The 23,111-nt window shown below is 45.2% G+C and overlaps 1 protein-coding gene and 1 non-coding gene across 3 annotated transcripts in view; both read right to left on the bottom strand.

Annotated features, from left to right (window-relative positions):
• ABTB3 (ankyrin repeat and BTB domain containing 3) overlaps positions 1-23,111 on the bottom strand; it is a 341,236-nt gene that overhangs the window by 282,829 nt on the left and 35,296 nt on the right. The window lies entirely within an intron of this gene.
• On the bottom strand, positions 2,063-2,145 carry LOC115930327 (small nucleolar RNA SNORD74). The gene has a single exon (XR_004066966.1). It is a non-coding gene; the product is annotated as a small nucleolar RNA SNORD74 (small nucleolar RNA).

Below are 23,111 nucleotides of genomic sequence, written 5' to 3'. Positions count from 1 at the left end.
TCAAATGGAGAATCTGCCCCTTATACCTCTGGGCCCCTCACCTGAACAACAGGGCTGCTGAGAGCACCTTGCACATTCAGCACGAGGGTTGAATAAAACAGCATGTGTACCTGGCATATAGTAATCACTCAATAAAAGGCAGCTCTGATCATTATTACATAACTCAGAATGAAGGAGAAAACTGTTTGCTCTGGGCCACAGCAATAGTACTTGTTTCTCGGTGCTGAGAACCTATACTGCTGTATTGCACCCCGGGAGTTAAGGTCAGGTCTTTTAAGGGTCACAGATGAATCACAGCATCGCGCAATGTCAGGGCTGCAAGGGGCCTGAGAATCTGTTCTGCTGGAAGGTGGATAGATGGCTGCAGGTCTGCTTTCCTTCTGAACTGCAGCCAGACACAACACTGTGAGGTGTTAGGGTGAATATAAGCCCATTGTTCAGTTAAGGAACTTGAGCCTAGATAAATCAACCTGTTCCAGAGACATGGAGCAAGGAGTTTGCAGCATAAATGCAAATTCATTCATTCATCCATTCATCAAATATATACTCAAGGCCTACAATTATGTGCTGGGAACAGTTCTGGGGACCAGAGATGCAGTGGTGACAAAACAGAGAAAGCCTGGCCCTCCTGGAGTTGCGTGAAACAAAAGAACCAAATATGTTTGTAATACACACCCTGTGAAGGAAAATATGGCCAGATGAGATGACAGAAGGGGATGGCTGGGGTGCAGGGTGGTGAGGGAGGGAGAGGAGGGCATCTTCGAGGAGGGGAGCAAATACCAGACAGAAGTGAGGACGGGGGTCATGGGGTTGTCTAGGGGACACCATCCTGGTAGAAGGAACTGCAAGGGCAAAAGCTGAAGCTGAGAGTTGCTGGTCTTATTCAAGGAATAGCAAAAAGGGCCCTGGGCCTGGAGAGTGACAAATAAGAGATGGCGCATGGGGAAGTGGGCTGGAGAAGCAGCCCAGGCCAGGCAGGATTGTACACAGCCTCAGTCGAGGCAGGAACCCTGGATTCGACTCCCAAGGTGATGGGAGGGAAGCCTCTGCAGGTTTGAATAGGAGACACAGCTGAAGGGTATAGGATTCCTAGGGCAGGAAGAGAAGTCCATAAAGAACGATCGTCCAGCTGGGAAGAGGGCAGTGGAGGTGGAAGGGAGGGGATCACAGAAACCAAGTAGTAAGAAACCTCAGAGACCATCTGGCCCAGGTCTGGCCTCCAGCAGGTAAGTAACGAACATCACTGTGCTACAGACCAGGAACCTGAGCCCAGAAACTTAGAGCTACCTGCTAAGGGCTCCACAGCCAGTGAGAGGTAGAAGGGCACCGTCCCCGGTCTTCTCCCCTGGAGGTGCCCCACTGGCCCACAGGGAGGAGAGGGCTTTGGTTTTGTTGCTGTTGTTTCTGCTGTCATTTTATTTATTTTTATTGATGATAATGATGATGATGATGATGATGATGATGATGATTTCTGACACCAGGTCTCACTCTGGTCCTTCAAGCTAGAGTGCAGTGGCACAATCTTGGCTCACTGCAGCCTTAATCTCCCGGGCTAAGGTGATCCTTCCACCTCAACCTCCTGGGTAGCCAGGATCACAGGCACATGTCACCACACCTGGCTAATGTTTTGTATTTTTAGTAGAGACAAGGTCTCGCCATGTTGCCCAGGCTGGTCTCAAATTTCTGGGTTCAAGTGATCCTCCCACCTCAGCCTCCCAAAGTGCTGGGATTACAGACACGAGCCACGGCACCCAGCCACTACTGTTATTTTAAAGGGAACCCCTAACACTTAACACCTTAGTGTTTCCATTTCAGGGAGGTTCCTCAGTCCAGGAATCTGCTTGCTAAATGTCTTCTCTGTGTGTTGCATGACCAGAGGAAGCCAAAAAGACTTAACCTTTCCCCAAAGCCAGCTACTTCCTCCATCCCAAAGCATTCATTCAGGGCCCAAGAGAGAAAACAGTCAAAGATCTCAGGTGAGTGTGGGTACCAGAGCATGAGGAAAGATGAAATTATTCATTGTAGAGGAAAGCTACTCCTAAATGGTTTTTTGATTAGCTTATTTTTTCCATCAGAGCCGTTGGCATTCATCAACCCACTCAGATGTCCCTACAAACACAGGCTTCCTCAAAGGCTGTTCCTAAATGTTTCAGCTGGGTGGTGCCTGTAGGAAAAAATATGAGAAGATTCAGGGCCCATAAACAGAGAAGTCACTAGCTTGAAGCCGTCTTCCTCTGCTCGGGCCCAGAAAGCAAATGCTCCCCTGGGGTTCACTTTATGTATATAAAGCATCACTTTCAGCAGGACAGCCAAGAATCCTGGTCCCAACTGGTTGGGTGGGGCCACGGAGCTCACTTTGAAAAGGCCAGGAAGAATGAAAGCACTCAGGAAAAGGGCCTCCCCTGGCCAAAGTGCAAAGATTTGAAAAGCCAACTTTGAACTTGGTGTGGGAGGGTCCCAGCCTGGGAGGGGGACATGAGGAGAGAGGAGTGAGCCGGCCTCAAACCCAGCCTCGAAGGGCAGGTGAGAGATCCTGCCCAGCAGGAAATGGGAAATGTAGGTTAGACAACTAGGGCAGTTCTGAAGCCGGAACTGTGTCTGTTGCGAAGTCAGGCAGGGGCTGTAAGATGTAGGAAGTAGAAAAAGGAAAGGACCCAGCAGACCTCAAAGCCTCCGATTTGGAAAACGGAGCAGAGGGGAGAACAAAGAAGTGCTCTGACCAGGCAGGAGGGTACAGGGCACCGAGGCAGATGGAGGGGAGGCTGCGGCTGCCCCCAGCCCCCTTCCCTGCCCACTCCCTCTGCAGGTAACCGGGCTGATGATTCCAGAACCCTCCCACCATGGAGACTCAGTGGGCTCACTCTGGGAGGGCTCACCCAGGCCTCTGCCCAGGACACACACTAACAGTTCCACCGGAAAGTCCTCTCCGCCTCCAACGTGTCCCGAGCTGTCTGCGCGGACTCCACTACAGCACTGATCCTGTCTGATTTTATTTGCTGGGCTGTGCATTCAGTTCCCCCACAAGTATTTACTGAGCATGAATGGAAGGCACCGGGCTAGGGAGAGCGCAGGATGCTGAGTTACGGGGCCATCCCTCTCTCCAGGGAAGAGAAAGTGCCGGGTCCCACAGCCCAGACACCTGGGCTCCAGGGTCCGGCTCCATCACTTCCTGGCTGTGTGACATTGGGCACATTCCACCAGCTGACTCAATTTTAGTTGTTTTATCTATAAGACAGAGGAGCTTGGAGATGGGGATGTGGGATGAATATGCTGGAAAGGCAAGCAGGGGTCAGGTTAAGGCCTCTGCATAATATCACAGCTGCCATTTATTAAGCATCTACTACTGTGTGTCTGGAACTGTTTTAGATGCTTTATGGATATCATCTCTAAACCTCACAATCACCCCCACTTCCTCAAAGGAAAGTGATGCTTTATAGACATGCAGCGAACCCCAGGGGAGTGTTTGCTTTTTGGGCCCAGGCAGAGGCCCAGGAAGTGGGTTCAAGCTAATGGCTTCTCTGCTTATGGGCCCTGAATCTTCTCATATATTTTCCTACAGGCACCACCCAGCTGAAACATTTAGGAACAGCCTCTGAGGAAGTGTAGATGGGAATTGCTCCATCTACACACACAGATGCAACAGTAAATGGGAGAAAACCGGTGCTCAGCACACAGTAGGAGCACCGCCAACCAATGCGGAGTTCATTCATTCTTCCAACACATATTTGTGTTTGCTAGGTGCCAATGTTGTTCTAGGCCAGTGGTTCTCAACCAGAGGTGATTTTGCCTCTCCCTCAGGGGACATTTAGCAATGTCTGGAGGCATTCTTTTTGAGGAGAGGGGGTGTTACTGGCAGCTACTGGGTAGAGGCCAGGGATGCTGCTTAACATCCTACCATGCACAGGACAGCCCCTCACAAGAAAGAATTGTCTAGGCCAAAATGCCAATGGTGTTGAGGTTGATAAACCCTGCTCCCGGCACTGGGGAGACAGCAATGTACCAAAGAGGCAATGTCCCTGCAGCTCACTTCCCAGGGCAGGAGACAAATGATGAACAAAGATAATAATAAGTCAATATCTACAAGTCCACTGGTTAAAGTGCTACAAAAAATAAAGTAAGAAAAGGAGGAAAGAGAATGATGGGGTCATCAGGGACATACGGGACATTTGAGAAAAGCCCGGAGGGAAGCAAGGGGGTGAAGCAGTGGCTGCCAGGTGTGATAGAGAGAGGCTCTGGGGTGGGTGTATCTTCAAGTGTGGCAGGAAGTCCACGCAGCTGAGCTCAGTGAGCACAGAGGCGAATGGTTGTAGAGGAGGTCAGGGGTTTATTATGCTGATTTAGTCATGTGGACACCTTATGGCCCCCTTGGTAATACACTTCTTGAGGATGCAGGCTCTATCCAACCTCTCAGTGCCACACACTTGCTGGAACCAAGCTGAGAAAGACGCCAAGTTGAATTGAATTTTGGCTCAGGGGAGGTGGTTTCCTGTATTATGAAATTTACATGAGATGAACTATCCCTGCTTTGTTCTGGTTTGGGGCAGGAAATGGGCTTAAATGTATTCTCAGCTTGTATTCTGTAATTGTTGCTTGGCTTTCATTCATGTGTCACTGGGGAAGGAGTTGCAAGACCTAACGCTGGTCCTGAGTACAATTTCAACACTGTCCTTTTAGCCTTAATGAGAAGATATATTCATTCATTGATCCAACAAATAGGTATTAAAGATGACAACAGGGCAGAATTGGGATGATGCAAAAGTAAATCAAACACAGATTCTTCTCTCAAGCAACTTACAGAAAATATATCTTCACTTTTTCAGATATAGGTCTTCACTTTTTTATGAGGTGAAGATACTTTGTCATATAAGGTACAAAGTACCAAATAGAATGAATACAGAACTATGAAGAAGACCAGATGAGTACCTACAGGACAGGAGAGCAAACAGTTTACATCTCACATGCCGATTCTCATCAGTAGCAGCTGCCTAGAACTGTGTTGAGAAGGATCCTGAAGTTCCATCTGAGTTCAGTGAGAAAAAGTGCTGTGCTTAATTAGTTATGTCTGCCATGATCACAGAACCCAAGTGGCAGAAGTACCAAGTATCTTTGCCATCCAAACTGAAATGGAGATCAAATAAGTGGAAATGGATCTTGAAGAGTGAATTATGGCCTTCCTCTTCACATTTAACATAAAAATATAGCAAGTATACTGCACTATTAGGATGGAAATGGAGGAGGAGTAAAAAACTCAATTTCATAATCTATCTTGAGCGTACACTTATTTACCTCCTTAACTCCAGGAGTATTTAAGAAATGAGAGGGAAAAGCAACGAATCCTCTGCTAGTAAAGGAATAACTACAAAAGTCTAGGCCAGACTTTACTGCTTAAAATCAGAAGGCAATTGGCTCTGAAACGAGGCCAGCTCTGGGCATCTGGACTGAGTGCCCCTCCCCAACCCACCTCCATACTTCTCCCCTAAAGCTTCGTAGAAGCCTGGCAGGACAGCAGCTTAGTCTCATCCTAGAACAAGATTTGCCAGTCAAATCCTTCCTTCCCAGGGACTGGACAGACAGTGTGAGGCTGTTTAGCAACAGGTTTGGGGCAGATTTCCTAAATCTCCTTTCTCTCCAATCCATCAGCCTGGCAGAAGCAACCTAGAGATGGGATTTAGTCTCATTCTGACACAGCACAGTTCCAGAATGATCTCCCTGCTTGCTACTCAAGCCGGAATCAAGCCAGAGCCTACATACAGGTCCCAGGATCCAGAGAGGAATGAAATTGCTTTATTAATATCATAAGGTTGGGGGGAAGGGAAGCATGTTCTGATTGGCTATGCCAGCAGTAAGTAGTTCAAAACACAATCCAAAGGGAGGAGGAGAAGGGGGGTGGGTCAGGACAATGCCCGCTGAGATAAACACCCTCTGAGGGCTGCCGTATAGTAGGAGGTGGTCACCCTTCTTGGAAGGTGATAGCCTTTCTTGGCCAGTGTGCTGGGTCGAAAAGAACTTTTGGATCCTCCTGCCTACCCTGACAGCCCTTCAAGGCTCAGCAAAGGTATCAGCACAGAGCCACAACCAAGGGATCAAAAGCTTAAGTCACAAAACTGTAAAAAAAAAAAAAAAAATCCCTTTTTTGATAGGCAGCCAAAGAAGCACCTTCACAGAGCTGGCTTTGCATGGCCTTTCAACCAAACTATTTCCAGCAGCACAGGCTCAGCAGCCCCACCAGGCCACCCAGTCCAGAGCATGGCTGCAACACTTCCCATGCTTCCCTCAAGCCTGTGACCCAGAGACCATGCTTTGTCTTGATTTTTATCTATTTTTTCAGGGGAAAGGGCTGAGAGAGGAAGGGGAGCCAGGCAGAAATACTGTGTTCCTAAAGCCCATGTGAAGAAATGCCCAGGCAAGAGCCACACTCTGAGGACTCGTCCAACATTCCTGGCTAAGCATCTACATCTACCTTTGTCTCCAAGCCTGTGGGGCTGATTGGCTGACTTTGGAAGAAGAGAAAGTGTGTGTCCCTGGAAACCTCTGCAGTGCCAATGGAAGTGTGCTCATTGGTGGGAAGGTCAATGGGAAGCTTCCACAAACCCACATGGGCCACCATGGGGATACACAGAAAGAACGAAAGAACTGAGGAGAAGTCATCCATTAGCAGGTGAGAACGAGAGGCAGTGACATTTGGGGGATCAGGAATAATGTGTTCCCAATTTATACCTACCTTGGTGAGGCCTGGGGAAAACCACTTACTGTTAGAGTTTTTGTCTGGTGACAATGATCAAAGGGAAAATAACGTTTACTGAAAGCTATGCTTTTACATATATTCTAGCATTTAACTCTTACAGAATTCCTAGGCGATACATATCATCATCGCTGTTTAATAGATGTAGAAACGGAGGCTCAGAGAGGTTGAGGGAGTAGTTCAAGTTCACGTGGCTGTAAGTGGTGGAGCCAGGAACAAGCCTGGGCTCCTCTGACCCCAAGTTTAATGTTACTTTCATTATGCCTCACCACCTCCCAGCATTACAGGAAATCATCAGGGCGCCCCTACTCAGAATACACCAGACAAATTCTGCCAAACAAAACTCATTCTGTTTTATTTCTTGAACAATAAGGTGCAGAGAGCTCAGAAGAGAACAAAAGCTCAGAAAAAAAAAAAAAAAACCCCATGTTTGGGCTGGGTATGGTGGCTCATGCCTGTAATCCCAGTACTTTGGGAGGCCAAGGCAGGTGGATCATCTGAGGTCAGGAGTTCGAGACCAGCCTGACCAACATGGTGAAATCCTGTCTCTATTAAAAATACAAAAATTAGCTGGGCGTGGTGGTGGGTGCCTGTAATCCCAGCTACCCAGGAGGCTGGGGCAGGAGAATTGCTTGAACCTGGGAGGCGGAGGTTGCAGTGAGTGCAGATTGCGCCATTGCACTCCAGCCTGGGCAACAAGAGCGAAACTCCATCTCAAAAAGAAAAAAGAAAAAAAACCCTTGTTTGAACCTGATTTATAATAAAGGTTGCATCTCATCTCGATGGGGAAAGGAATGGTTCTATAATGTCGAGAAAACTGGCTCACTAAATGGATTTGGATCCCTCTCAAACACAATATATGAAAGTAGACTTTAAGTGGACGAAAAACCTAAATGTGAAAGGAAAGTTACAAAGCTAACAGAAGAAAGTGAAACAATACCTTTGTGAACTTAGGGCATGGAAGGTCCTCTTAAATAAAATCCCCAAGGCACGAACCAAAAAGCAAAAAGAAAAAAAAGTTGGTAGATTTGATTACATCAAAATTAGGGCTTCTGTTCAACAAAAGACACTGTGAACAAAGTTAACAGAGAGGTGGCAGAGTGGAAAGTGATATTTACAATGTCTAAACCCAACAAAGAATTAACATCTAACTACATATGTAACTCCTATAAATCAATGAGAAAAGAAAGGAAATGCAATAGAAAAATGGTCTGTAGATATGAATAGGCAGGTCACAGAAGTGGAAACCAGAATAGTCAACAGGCAGATGAAAAGATGCTCAAATTCATTAGTAATAAGATAAATGAAAATGAAAGTAACAATAGATTCCACATTATACTCAACAGATTTACAAAATTACAATGTTGAGTAATATTGATTGTTAAACAGGATATGGGTAAATGGGAACCCCTCCGCACCACTGGTGGGGGTCTAGACTGGCATAGCAGTTCCAGAGACTCACCTGGTACTGATTATCGAAACCAAGTTTGTATAAACCCTGTGACCCGACCAACCCACTCCTGAGTATAGATACTTGCATGGGGTCCATATGGGAACAAGTGAAAGGAGATTGTTCCCATAATGACAACATTATTGTTCACGGTACTGGGGAATTGGATGCAACTAGTTGCCCATCATTAAAGAATGGATAGACACAAAATATGATGAGTGCCAACTATGTGATAGTCATTACACAGTTCACCAAATATTTCCAGTGTCTCCGTCTCTTAGATTCATAGTAGGCTTGCAGTTCCCACCGCTTTTAAAGTGGAGAATGGCCATGTGACTTGTTTTGGCCACTTCTGGGCAGGCTTTAAAAATCAGTGTGCTATTTGTCACCTTCTGGACAGAGCCTTTAAGAGCCAGTGTGTGATTTGCTACTTGCTCATCTCTCTGCCATGTTGAATGGTGGAGGCTCCATCAGCCTACGTCTCCAAAGCAAAACTCTTATTAACGGGATGGATATGTAGTAGAGCTAAGCAGTAAACCTGCATAATTTTAAGCCGCTAAGATTTTTGTGCTATTACTGCTGCATAACTTAGCCTATCTTGATGGAGTTAACTGTGCAGCTGTTAGAAACAATAAGCTAGATGTACAACCAACATGGATAGATCTTGAGAACATAGGTGAAAATGGAAAGATCAGGACAAGCTCCTTTGTGCAATATCATTTCTATAAATCAATAACACACACACAGAAAGCAATTTTACATGTTTTATAAAGACATGTACCTGTTCAAGAGCATATATTAAACGCCTTGGATGAGTACCTACAGGGGAGTGGAGATTATAGACAAAAAAGTGAAGAACTAAAATGAGAGAGAGAGGCCGGGAGCGGTGGCTCACCCCTGTAATCCCAGCACTTTGGAAGGCCAAGGCAGGCAGATTGCCTGAGCTCAGGAGTTTGAGACTGCCCTGGGCAACATGGTAAAATCCCGTCTCTACTAAAATACAAAAAATTAGCTGGGGGTGGTGCCATCCGCCTATAGTCCCAGCTACTCAGAGGCTGAGGCACGAGAATCGCTTGAGCTGGGAGGAGGCAGAGGTTGCAGTGAGCCGAAACTGCACCACTGCACTCCAGCTTGGGCTACAGAGTGAGACTCTGTCTAAAATAAATAAATACATAAAAATAATAAAAATAAAATATTAATAAAATGAGAGAGAGAGCCCTTGCATAATGACAAAATTTCCGTGAACTTCTGAGTATGAATAATTCAACCCTCCGTTGTATCCAAGATCCAAAACAAAAAGGAAAGAGGAAAAAGTGTAAATCATTTTTCTTGGTTGACTTCAGTATGCATTTTAAACTCTTCATGCCAATCAGTCTTCTACAAGCACAGAGTTTCCTTTTCCTCACCAAATTTTAATCAACTTGGATGGGTTTTCACTTCACAGTCTCTATGGTTACCACCCCCTTGGTATGAAGGTATAGGCTCATACCCATTCACAGCAGCTACTGCCAATCTTCCACCTCACTGTGATCCGGGGAAGGCACCTTCCAATAAAGGACAAAGAAGCAAGCAGTCTGATGAGACAAGAACCGGACTGTACCAACTGTGGCAAAATCTAAGCAAATCACCTGTGTCCCAACTATTTGGGGAGTGGTTGGGGGCTGTGCTCCAGCTGACTGACAGGTTCTCAGCAAAGGACAAATGGCCAACAGGCACAGCCAAGTGGGGAACCCTACAAGTTCTGCTCAGGCCTCACCTGTAGGAAGTGATGCAGGTCTCTCAGTGGAGTGCTTCTGGCAGCCTGAGTTTGCAATGTCCTTCCTCCCTGTTCCCAGGATACCATGGGATCCCTTCCAGAAAGAATAATCAGTAACTCAGATGCAAGGAGTCACTTTCCTTCTCATGCATTAAAAAATATATATTTTCTGTTGATAGGGTACCAATATAGACTCAATGTGGATTATAAAATTGTCTATTTTCCACCCCATTTTCACTTTAATAGTAAACCATGTTTGCTAAATATCCCAATTAGAGGCTGAAGAAAAACCGTGCTTCACTCTTAAAGCTGCATTTTCACTAATTTGGTCGCTAGTTAAGGGTTGAAGAGAGATGGCAGCTCCCAAGCCTACATGCTGCCCTCCTCCTAGCCCACTCCCCAGCAGGCATGACTAATCAATCTTCGTATGCTTTTCTCCTAAGCCTGAACCTTTTCTGCAGCCTCAAATGGTATTCTCCAGAGTTGTTTCCTGGCGTTAGGTTTTTTCCTTTTTTACTCTCTTCTTCCTTTTTTTTTCCTTGTAAAGGTTTTAGAAGAGGAGGAACATGTTCAGTCTTCTATTCTCAGGAGAATAATTATATCCAGAGACCTTATGTACGATGCTTTCTCTGGAAAATAGTTGTTTTCAAGGTCCCTGGCTTCCTCTCTTAGTTACTCATTCAACAGTCATCTGTGAACTGCCTACTGTGTGCTGGTGCTTAGGGTGTCAAGCACTGAAAGACACTGATAAAAGGTTCAAAGAGGCACAAAGCAAAAAGGGGCCAACCAGCTGGGAAGGCAGGGTGTGGCAGGGTGGGGAAGGCTTCCAAGAGAAGGTGGCACATTCTCAGCAGCCTTCTAGAACAGTGACTATGGCCTGAAAGGTGCTCATGGCAGTGATGCTATCAGGGATGTGTGGTGTGTTCTCAGGATATGTTATCCCTTATCTGGGCTTCATCAGCTCCCAGGGGTGCCCCCCATCGAAGCCAACTGTTGATGGATCTCAGTGTGAGGCGGTTTCTGATGACCAGCATTCCTTTAGAGGCTGTCAAATTCCATGAATGCTACCCAGCTGTGAATAAAGTGTAACTTTTCACTTTCTGGTGGGTCAGTTGCCTCAGGTGGCATCACTCACTGCAGCAGGTAGGGTCATTCACTGCAGTGCAGTTGTCTGTTAGGATCTGTGCAGTGCCAAGCTGGACCTACCCAATATCACAGCACATCTCCTCCCTGGCCCCTAAAATTCCATCCCATCATGGCAATGGCACTTTAGGGAGGAAAGAACATGGTGGGACAAGTTGGGGGTCATAGCAAATGACATTTACTGCACAGCCCCTACATACCCACATTGGTAGGTGCTTGTTATCAGCTCATTCAACCCTCCACAACTTGGGAGGCAGGGAAGAGTTGAAGAAGATACCCAAATAATCTAGTACAGCTGGATTGGGATTAAAATCTGACATCATTATGAAGTTGATAGAGAAAAAAGGAAAACACCTATTTTTTTGTGTGTCTACTCTGTGTATTGTGTCCATATATGTGATTTCCTTCATATCCCCCAAAACTCTGAACAATAACTATTATTATTCCCATTTTACAGATGAGCAAGTTGAGGGTTCGGAAAAGTTTGCTCATCCTCATCATCATCACAACACAAATAACAATTACTATCCATGAACACTCAACTTTGTATCACGTTTTGCAAACACTTTATATCTATTATCTTATTTAATTATCACAGCAACCCTGTGATGTGGGCACTGCTACAACCACTTTAACTGTGAAGTCACCGAGTCTAAGAAAGGTTCAATAACCTGGTCAAGGCCATACATTCAGTAGGTGTTAGCTCTGGAATTCAAACTCAAGGCTGTCTGACTCTAAGTCCATATTCTCAAACACTGCAAAGACTACCTCCCAAATGTGTGCTATGTACTGTGTACAGAGTACTGGAGCAACCACTGTGACAGAGAGCAACACCTACTACCTCCCAGGGGACTCCATTTGGCCTCTTTGCTTGTGTGGAAGTTATTCCTTAGATCAAATCTTCAAAGGAAGAAAAACCAGCTTTAATAAAATTTAAAATAAAATTTTGGCAGCGCCAGCCTTCGGCAACAATAGCTTGCACTTACACGTACTGCATGCCATGCAGGCTTTCGAATAAGCACTAGACATATGGTGACAGACATACTGCTGCTCACCAATATTCCTGGTGTCCCTCTGCTTCTGGGCCCTTTCCATCAACACGAATTCATGCACCACAACTTGCTTTGGCCAATGAAGTGCAAACAGTGATTTGTGGTTTGTGATTTGTGCCGCTGCCTTCAGAAGTGTTTGAAAGCCAAGGCCAGAAGCGGTGGTTCACGCCTGTAATCCCAGCAATTTGGGAGGCTGAAGCGGGTGGATCACCTGAGGTCAGGAGTTCAAGACCAGCCTAACCAATATGGTGAAACCCCATGTCTACTAAAAACATAAAAATCAGCCGGGTGTGGTGGTGTGTGCCCTGTAGTTCCAGCTACTCAGAAGGGCTGAGGCAAGAGAATCACTTGAACCCGGGAGGCAGAGGTTGCAGTGAGCTGAGATCACGCCACGGCACTCCAGCCTGGGGGACAGAGCAAGACTCCATCTCATTAAAAAAAAAAAAAAAAAAAAAAAAGTATTTGAGAGCCAGTAAATAATTCTCCATAATCTATTTTCCTTTTGCAGCAAGAATGGAAGCACGTTGATATGAAGGGGCTGTAAAATTGACACAGCAGGGAATATGTCAAGCCAACACATGGAGGGCAACTGTCTGGGGTCACTGGCCCTTCAAAGGAATCTGCGTGAGTGACAAGTACACATTGGTTGCATTCAACCTCTGAGATTTGGGATTTGTCTGTTACTTCAGCATAACCCAGCTTATCCTAACAAAATCCTCACAATAACTCTATGACAGGGGTGCTGTTGTTAACCCCACTTTGCAGAAAAGAAACTAAAGCAAAGAAGAGTTGGGTAACTTGCCTAAGATCATATAGCTAGAGGGTACAGCCAACTGTGAGCCTCAAGAGTTAGGACTCCAGAATCCACACTCTTAATTAGTATCCTGTATTTCCTCACTCACACTTTTACCAATCAGATATACTAATGCATAAATATGTAGGTCTTCCAATTTCTTAGTATACCTTAGCCAATCTTTAAAGAATAAGAAAATTAACACGACATGTAATTTTTAAAATGCCAAAATTTCTTGCTTTAAAAAATAGAAGAAAAAACAGCCTAGTTTCAGCTTATATGGCAATTACAACTAAAAATGGGTTACAACAGAGGTGGCTGCTCTGTGGGGAATTGCCTAGAACAATGGAAAGCCACTTAAAGAAAAACTCTGTTTCTCTTGCTTTACTCAATTTCTTAGTTTGCACCCTAAAGGGCAACAGACACAATTAAAAGTTTAATTAGTGTTCTCATCCTCCCCTCCCAAATTATAAGTTTTCTTTCTAATCAAAAATTATTTCTTTAACAGATTCATTGTTTTCTCCCTAAATTAAAGCAGATCCTTAATGAGGCACTGCAATCCTTAAGTCAAAATGGAATCATCAGAAACCTCGCTTTGTGAACTCAAGTGTGTCTCTCTTAGTTCTCTAAGAAGCAAGGACACTTGTCAAGTCCTCTCTGTTGTGTGCAGTCCATCATAATTGCTGCTCATGGTAATTTAAAACACATGGTGCAGTGGTTCTTTCAAAAGCAATTAATGAATTTCATGGGAACAAGGCTGGGCAGAAGGCCTGCCCCAACGCAGTGAGGGGCATGCCATTTCAACCTGGGGACAATGACAAGCTGGAAGTCTGGCCTTTTAGCTGGATCTTCCTCTAAGTTTAAGGGTTATCACCCTTTCAAAAGTCTGGTGATGCTGATACGGGGAGGCAGCTTTATAATGGCTGAGTGATCTCCGGAGTCAGGCTGCCGGGATTCAAATCCCAGGTCCTCCATGTACTAGCTAGGTGAATTAGGACAGGATCCTTAATTCTCTAACCCTTAGTTTCCTCATCTACAAAATGGGAATGGACAGAATATCCAACTCATTGTTAGAAGAATCAAAAGAAAAGATGCATGAAAAATGTCTAGCATAGTGCTCAGTACAAATTAGCTATCTTTTTTTTTTTTTAGACAGGGTTTGTTCTGTCACCCAGGCTGGAAAGCAGTGGAATGAGCATAGTTCACTGCAGCCTCAAGCTCGTCGGCTCAAGCAATCCTCCCACCTCAGACTCCCAAGTAGCTGTGACTACAGGCATGTGCCAACCTGCCAGACTAATTTTTAAATATTTTTTAAAGACTGGGTCTCACTATGTTGCCCAGGCTGGTCTCAAACTCCTGACCTCAAGCAACCCCCACACCTTGGCCTCCCAAAGTGCTGGGATTACAGGTGTGAGCCACTACACCTGGTCTACCATTTTTATTGTTATTATTAGAGAACAGTATTCCCCTCTCCTGATGTTTCCTGCCACGTGGAGGGACATCCATTTGTATGACATTCCTGGCATTACCCCCTTACGTCTTCCCTGGGGAGATGGAAGGCCTCATCTCGTTAATGAGTTTGGGAAGAGAAGCTGGCAGGCATAGCTGAGCTCATCCACGCATCCTCCTTGGGAGCCAGCTACCAGCAGGAAGCAAGCATTCTGCTGATCTCCAGCATTACCATAGTTCCAGGTTGAGGTCTGCAGTTTCCTAGCACAGCTCATGAGTAGGTACTTACATCTGCTTCATTGTAGCGTTCAGTATCAGGAAGCCAACTGTGGCTACACCACTAAGCCCCTCTTAGTCTGTTTGGGTTGCTGTAGCAAAATATCATAGACTGAGTAGCTCAAACGACAAACATTTCTTTTTCACAGTTCTGGAGGCTGGGATAGTCCAAGATCAAGGTGCCAGCAGATTCAATGTCTAATGAGGGCTTCTTTTCTGATTCATAGACGGTGGTATTCTCACTATGTCCTAACATGTTGGAAGGGGCAAGTGAGCTTTCTGGGGTCCCTTTTTTATAAGGGCACTAATCCCATTCATGAGGATGCCACCCTCATGACCTAATTACCTCCCAAAGGCCGCACCTCCTAATACTCTCACATGGAGGAAAATTCAACATACAAGTTGAGGTGGCGGGGTGGGACACAAACCTCCAATCGATAGCAGCCATGTTCTACAAAGCAGCCTGTATTAGTAATACAAGCAACATTTCCATCTCTATCTCCCTGACCTGCCCCCTGTCTACATCAGCTATATCAGAACTAATGTAGAGAAAGGAGGTATTATTTATCAGATCCTCTCAAGCCTCAATGGTTGTCACTGCAACCTTTCTGGGGGGCAATCAAAGCCTTTTATGAACTGGGGGATCAAATCCAGCAATTCCACATTTAGGAATTTATCCTCAGGATATAATCAATCATATACTAAAAGTTACGTTGCAGAGTCATTTACTCCAGACTGTAATTTGAACTGAAAAATGAGAAACAACTAAATGTCCAGTATTACAGAAGTGAGCACAAAACATCATGCAACCATTTTAAATGATGCTGTCAAAGAGCGTATCACGACACGTAAGGACACTCATAATCTGACAAATGAAAAAAGCAGGCACAGAACAGTATGTGCAATATGATTCTATCTTGTAAGGAAAAAACGTAAATGCGTAAAAACATTGGGAAATGCTATAATACATCAAGTTGTTAGCAGTGTTTAGCTCTAGATGGTGGGATGATGGGTCAGTTACATTTTTTCCTTTCATCGCTTATGTGAATGCTCTAATTTTCTCTGATGTACATGTAGTCAGAAATATGAAAAGAAGGTATTTTTTATTTTTCAAAAAGCCAGGTGAGGCCAGGTGCAGTGGCTCACACCTGTAATCCCAGGGGCTACTCCTAAAGTGCTGCTTTGGGAGGCCAAGGCAAGAGGATCTTTTGAGCCCAGGGGTTTGACACCAGCCTGAGCAACACAGTGAAATCCTGTTTCTACTAAAAAAAAAAAAATTAAATTAAATTAAATTAGCTGGGCATGGTGGTGCATGTCTATAGTCCCAGCTACTCAGGAGGCTGAGGAAGTAGGATTGCTTGAACCTGGGAGGTGGAAGCTGTAGTAAGCCATGATCATGTCACTGCATTCCAGCCTGGGCAACAGAGCGAGACCTTGTTTCAGAAAAAATACAAAAAGCCATGTACCCAGTGACTAACGGAGAGAACTCCTTTGGTGAGCACAACCTCTGCTTCTTGCCTTCCAATGGGCCTGGCTCCCCTTTGGAAACAGAGCCATTAGGTAAATAGGACTGTGCATCTTCCCTGACTTTGCCAGTTAAAGGCTGATTGCTCAGACTCTACTCTGAAACAAGTCAGGGCAGGGTTGTGTTGGAGCTTGGGGCACTTGTGGGACAGTCATTGCTGGCTGGGGAGGGGAGGTGGTGACCAAAGCAGGGAGCTTAGAATAGCCTAGAGAAAACATTCAGGAAATGGGAACCTGGGATTTTGGGGTCTTCGCTGCCTGCAGGTGAAAGTCCCAACTGCTCAACATCTTACATCTTACCCCACTGGCTGGGCTCCAATCCAGCAAAACTCTTGCTGTCCCCCAAATGGTCCATACCCTAATCCCTCAAAGCCCCTGATGAGCTGTTTCTTCTCCTCACCCTTCTCCAACCACTTACTATCTCTTTCTGATGGACTCCTATTCATCCTGCAAAGCCCAGCTCAGCTATCACCTCCCCTGGGAAGACTTTCATTACCTTCATTCCCATTGCATATTGTTCAGACGTTGATTATATCAGTGACCATATAATATGACAACTATTTAGTTATGTGACTTATTCTTACCAGCGTGGGGGTTCTCTGAGAGCAGGAACTATCTCTTATCACTGGATTTTATAACCCAGCATAAGTTGGGCACGTGGTGGGCACCTGATAAAGTTCTGAGGTAGGAAGAAAAGAAAGGGATGATGACAGGAAGAGAGAGAAGAAGAGATGGAGGGAAAATAGGAAAGTAAGGGAAGAGATAAAATTGGCAATAACCCTGGTGCCAAACTGGTGCCCAAACCATAGGCTGGCAGCTGACGATGAAAGGAGCGGAGGCAAGTAGAAAGGTCCCCAGCTTTGGTTCAGACTGAGGGAGGATCAAACCCCAGTCTTGGGCAAGTTACTTAAAGTCCCTGAGGCTTGGCTTTTTTGTCTGTAAAATGGGAATTTTACAGACAAAGTTTAGAAATGAGGTCTGCACAGCACCCAGCACATGGGATGGGGTCAAAACCTGAGAGCTATCATTTGGTGACTCACGGCTGCACTGAGCGCAGTCCACCAAGACAAAAACAAAGTCCTAAATAACACTCGGGCTGCCTGGTGACAGACTGCAGTGCTCATCTCCCTAAACCTTTCATTTTAATATGACATCATGTCAGAGGCAGCTGTAATCTCTGCTATCCGGTTTCTGCTCCCTTTGGAGCCAGCACACCACCAGCATCCCCTGAATTTACCCAGCAGCAGTGTTCTTGGAGTACCCAGAGCCCTGAGCCTGGAGGCAAGACTGGAAAGGGAGCAGGTGCCTAGAAGCCCAGAGGATGCACAGCAATCTCATCTGTATCTAATTAGCAGTCATTTCTCCTTTCTAGGCCTCAGTCTTCTCATCTGTGAAATAAGAGGCCTGGACCAGATGTCCTAAGGGTCTCTCCACCCTGACAGTCAATGATCCCATCTCTTGGGCATCAGCCCCACTTCCATGCCTCCTATCTTTTGTCCTCACAGTTGCCCAGCCCTCAATTTGAGCACAGGCACCACGTCTGACTTTTTTTATTAGTATGAATGTCAACTTCCAGATGCTGAGATGACAGCATTTCTTAGGATCAGGAGGTCAGGTCAACTGTGACACCCCTTCTGTCCCATGCCACACCTGCTGCTGCCCACAGCCTGCCAGAACATAAGATGGGACAGCAGACTCTTCGGGGGGAGTCAGGCCTGGCCTGGATGCTGCAGAGAGATGGTTCCCACATTTTAGTGGGTTTCAGAATCCTAGGAGGCCTCCTTAAAATAGATGGTGGAGGCCGAGCAGTGGTTCATGCCTGTAATCCCAACACATTGGGAAGGCGAGGAGAGTGAATCACCGGAGGGTGGATCAAGACCAGCCCGGTCAACATGGTGAAACTCCGTCTCTACCAAAAATACAAAACTTAGCTGTGTGTGGTGGTGTGCACCTGTAATCCCAGCTATTCAGGAGGCTGAGGCAGGAGAATCACTTGAACCTGGGAGGCGGAGGTTGTGGTGAGCCAAGATGGTGCCACTGCACTGCAGCCTGGGTGACAGAGTGAAACTCTGTCTTGGGAAAAAAAAAAACAAATAGATGGTGGACCCCACCCCCAGAGTTTCTGATTCACTGGGTTTGGGGTGGTTTAGGGACCACAGTTTGAGAATCATTACTTGAGACAGGATTTTAAACTCCACCCCATTACCTGTCTGAACTTATATCCTCCACTTTCCCCTCCACAATGCACTCCAGCAGGCCTCCTCACTCTTCTCCAAACACACCAGACACATTCCTACTTCAGTGCTTTTGCACATGCTGTACCTGCTGCTTAGAAAGCCCTTCTCCAGGTATCTGTGGAGCTCATTCCCTAACTTCTTTGAAGGTCTACTAACATGCCACTTTCTCCTGCCACCCCAGCAAAAATCACAATCTCCCAATGCATATATCCTCATTCCCTGGTTTATTTTTCTCTGTAGCACTTATCCCACCTAACAAGCTATATATTTTATATAACAGATTGCATTTATTTGCGTCTTTCCCCCTCCACCACTAGAATGTGGATTCCACTGAGGGCAGAAGATTTTGTCTGTGCTATTTACTCCTGGACCTCAGAGTACTGTCTGATTCATTGTAGGCAATTTAATATTTGCAGGAGAAAGAGAGAGAAGAACAGAAGGAGAAAGGAAAGGGAAGGAGGGAAAGAAAGGAGGAGGAAGGAAGGAAGGAAAGATGGAATTTTGGAGACATGTAATTTTTTTAATAGTTGTAAGGGATCGACAGCATGGGTGCCAACTGTGTTATCTTGCCAAATAAGGGCTTTAAATGCCCAGAAATACCAACTACCATCTCTCATCCTATTAGGGCCTCACAGGGCAGACCAGAGGCTGCTGAGCACATGTAGTCTGAGTGAACAGTGGAGTTGGGTGCTATGCAGCCCACGTGGTGCCACGCATGCTCTGAGCACCATCATTTCATGAAAGAAAGGATATTTTAGCCCCAGTAAAATATAACAGAGTAACAGAGAAGGGTCAGTAAGCAGATATCACTTATTTTTATTTTTTAATTTTTTATTTTTTTAGGGATAGAATCTTACTCTGTGGCCCAGGCTAGAGCACAGTGGCATGATCATAGCTCACAGCAGCCTCAAACTCTGAAGCTCAAGCAATCCTCCCACCCCAGCCTCCTGAGTAGCTGAGACTACAGGTGCATGCTACCACAAGCAGCTAATTTTTTTTTAATGTTTTGTAGAGATGGGGTCTCCCTATGTTGCTCAGGCTCATCTCGAACTCCTGGCCTCAAGCCATCCTCCTGTCCTGGCTTCCTGAGTCTCTGAGATTACAGATTTCACTTTAAATACCAGCTCTGAAAGCCTGGGGCATTGGGTAGAGAAGGATGCTGAGGCCATCTCTGGGATGCCCACAACAGAGCAGTTGGTGGAGGTGGGAGCACAGGTGCGCTATACACTTGCCATTCTTGCAAAATATGCCCCATAAATGCTGGGCAAACAGATAAGTGGCATTTGCCTGCTTAATGTGTCCATAGTATGCTGGCTGTCTAAGAGAACAAGTACAGTGACATTTCAAGACATGACCCAATGCACAAGCAACTTCCCAAAGCTGTAATTCACGAGATTCCTCAGGGTCCTCTAAGCTCCTTGAGGGCAGAAACTTATCTTTGTATCAGTAGGTGTTGAGCTGATTTTCTTTTTCCTTTTTAAACTCAGAAGTTAAGTTCCAGCTTCAGTGGCTATGCCCAGATGGTCTGATTCTGAAGGACAAGAGAATTCAATGGCATAAGCCCCGTGCTTGGCATGTAGTAGGTTCTCAGTAAATTTTAGATGGCGGGATCACTGACAGATCTTCTGACTCATACAAATACTAACCACAGCTCTGTGGACTTGGCTGTTGCTCAGTCTTTGCTGCTGCATTTGTTTCTAAAGGAGATAGTGCAGAATTTGTCTGGAGTATTGCCAGGATTTATGAGAAAGCTGGAAAAGAAGGAAAACAGCAAGTGGCACGCAGGGTGGAACGCTTTTAGCTAAAGAACCAGCCAGATGAGAGCTAATTTTTCCATCAGGGATCAAAGTGATGGGAAGGGCTGTATTAAGATGACGACATTCACAGTCCTATAAACCAAGAGCTTGAAACACCTGGAAGGGCTTCACATGGAGAATGGCAGGCTCCCAACCTCTCCACAGTGGTCACAGCATCATAGCTCCTAAGTACTCTGCTCCTGAGGTGCTGGGCCCCAGCTCCCAGCCAGCCTCCTCATCTTATTAAAGAGGATCCCTTCTGATCTTCTCCATAAGGAAGGGGAAGTGGCATTCATTCTTCATCTTCCCCTTGATAACTCCGTTCATTCTGTCATCAATTCATTCATCATTTACCAAGTGCCCATAATGGATCTCTTATGGTACCTGGTGGTAAGGATACTAAGATGAATAAAACACAGACACAGCCTACCTATGATGAACCCATAAGCAAATCCCCGTATATCACGCCATTTCCTACCCCCAAGTGTGGACCAGCTATCGTTGTTGGGCAAAGCTGGTCTTAGGTGGTATATGGATGAACACTTTTATTGAGAGTTATGTGTTTATTCATTTGAAGGTGTATTACAAAAAAATAAAACTAGCACATCAAACCCTCTGTGCTACAGCCTTTTTAAAATGGGACATGTTTTTGCTGAACAAGAAATATTAAAGATGATTTTAATAAAAAACATTAGCTAAATAATAGCACAAGAGGTAGAAGTGACTTATGAAGGTGTTACACCAATAACTGAGGTTTAGGGCACACTGGTAGTAGATGAAAGCACAGACGGTGGGTTCAAAGTTACACTTGGTTAAATAATTTGTTTAAAGTTGCACTGCTGATACTCAACAGCAGTGTAGTTCAACAGGGCTGCTGCATACCAGCAGTATAACTAAACAAATGGTTTAACCACCTATGACCTTGATTTCTTCTCGCATAAAGTTATTATGTCTATTTCATGGGTTCTGATATATATAATAAACCTGTTAGATGCAATTTCATTATTATTTTATATCTTTACATCATATTCTCCCTGCGCCTGTAATAGAAAGTTGGAAAATTGGAGCATTCAAGGGTGGCAGGAGGGTGGCAGTGCTCAAAGCCCCAAGCTGCAAACCTGCCATGAAAAGATGAAAAGAGATAAGGGAACAAGAAAATGACTTTGTTTATCCGTCCAAGGAGCTTCTGGGGCTCCCTGATGAGACAGGAGACAGCTGGACACTGAAGGCTCAGGGCTCCCAGGCACCAGCTGTTCCACGTGGTCCAGTCCCCACCTGCCTCACTGGGCTGGGGCCCACACAGGCTGCTTCCCAAGAATGGCATGTCAGAGCCATGACGCAGAGAAATTCTAATCCCAGGTGGGTCTCCACCCCAGGAAGGCTCCAGCTCATAGACGGTGAGCCCAGCTCTGCAGGTCAGAGGGACCTACAAGAGGAAAAGGCGGAGTCTCCTGTGAGGCTGGCGGCCTGGGGAGACATGGGAAAGATCTCTCAAACTACAAAAAGCCCCGCTCAGGTGACAGAACTTGGCCTCTGATACATTTGGGCGAGGGACCCCTCAAACATTACTGGCAATAAAAGCAGGCACTCCTGGGGTAGCACATGCATGCAATGGAATGCTACTCAGTGACAAAAAAGAATGTAATCATATGGATGAATCTCAAGTACACAATACTATAGAGAGGAAGGCAGAGTCAAAAAGCTATATAATGTATGATTACAGCCATCATATTCATCACAAGCAAATCTACAGGGTCAGAGAATAAACCAGTGAATTGCCAGGGGTTAAGGGTATGTACAGGCAGACTTCACTGAGACACCACTTCACACCCACGAGGATGGCTATAATCAAAAATACAGATAATAACAAGTGTTTGGCAAGCATGTGGAGAAGTTGGAGCTCTCGTACACTGCTCAGAGGACTGTAAAAGGTGCAACCGCTTCATAATAGCCAAAAAGCAGAAACAACCCAAATGTCCAGCAATTGATGGATAAACAAAACATGGTACATCCGTGCAATTGAATATTATTTAGCAATAAAAAAGGAATAAGGTACCGATATCTGCTAGAAATGGATGAATCTTGAAAACATTATGATCAGTGAAAGAAGCCAGACACAAAAGACCAGCTATTATATGATTCCATTTCTATGAAATGTCCAGAATAGATAAATACATAGAGACAAAAAATAAATTTGTGGTTGCCAGGGGTAGGGCAGGGGAGAAGAAGATAGACAAAAGGAATTGGGGGAGTATGACTGCTAAAGATTGTAGGGGTTTCTTTTGGGGGCAAAGTGTCCTAAGATGGAGTATGGTGATGGTTGTACAACTCTCTGAATATACTGAAAACCATTGATTTGTACATCTTAAATAGGTGAATTGTATGGTATGTGAATTATATCTCAAGAAAGCTATTACAAAAACTAAGAGATAATAAATTATCACAAGGAGGGAAAGAATGTAAGAGGGTTTAGCTCTCAAAGAGGCAGGAGACAAGAGAATTGGGGGAAGGTTGTGGAACTATTCTGTATCGTATTTGTGGTGTTGGTTCCATGGCTCTATTACTTGTCAAAACTCAGAACTGTACAATAAAGACACAGAAAAAAACACACCAAAAACTGGCCTATCCTAAACAATATTAAACATGGCTACCTTCTACTGGTCTACTAGAGCAGTGATCTCCAATCTTTTTGGCACCAGGGACCGGTTTTGTGGAAGACAATTTTCCATGGACGAGGGGAGGTGGCGGAGGGAATGGTTTCAGGATGAAGCTGCTCCACCTCAGATCATCAGGCATTAGATTCTCATAGGGAATGCACAACCTAGATCCCTCACATGCACAGTTCACAATAGGGTTCACCCTTCTATGAGAATCCAGTGCTGCCACTGATCCA

This window comes from Gorilla gorilla, chromosome 10 (assembly GCF_029281585.2).
Source record: "Gorilla gorilla gorilla isolate KB3781 chromosome 10, NHGRI_mGorGor1-v2.1_pri, whole genome shotgun sequence".
NCBI lineage: Eukaryota > Metazoa > Chordata > Mammalia > Primates > Hominidae > Gorilla > Gorilla gorilla.
This window is presented reverse-complemented; position numbering and strand designations above follow the sequence as displayed.